Source organism: Penaeus monodon, chromosome 34 (genome assembly GCF_015228065.2).
Source record: "Penaeus monodon isolate SGIC_2016 chromosome 34, NSTDA_Pmon_1, whole genome shotgun sequence".
In the NCBI taxonomy this organism is placed as follows: Eukaryota; Metazoa; Arthropoda; class Malacostraca; order Decapoda; family Penaeidae; genus Penaeus; species Penaeus monodon.
In genome coordinates this window covers 29,788,107-29,788,315 of record NC_051419.1, presented here as the reverse complement: position 1 = coordinate 29,788,315, position 209 = coordinate 29,788,107, and positions in this window count along the sequence as shown.

Genomic DNA, 209 nt, shown 5'->3' with positions numbered 1-209 from the left:
AACTCAACTCATGATGCACCAACATACGGTTTTTCTTGTCGACTCGAGGCTCAGTGTCTGAGAGGATCTCTTCCCGACACAGGCGATTCACCATATTTCCCTGCCCCATGGATTGTCTAATTAATATTGCATCAAAATCACGCGCCAAAAGTACATTCATGCTTTCATCCAAAGTTTCCTAAATTATTTCATGCAACCCTCAAGGTGAA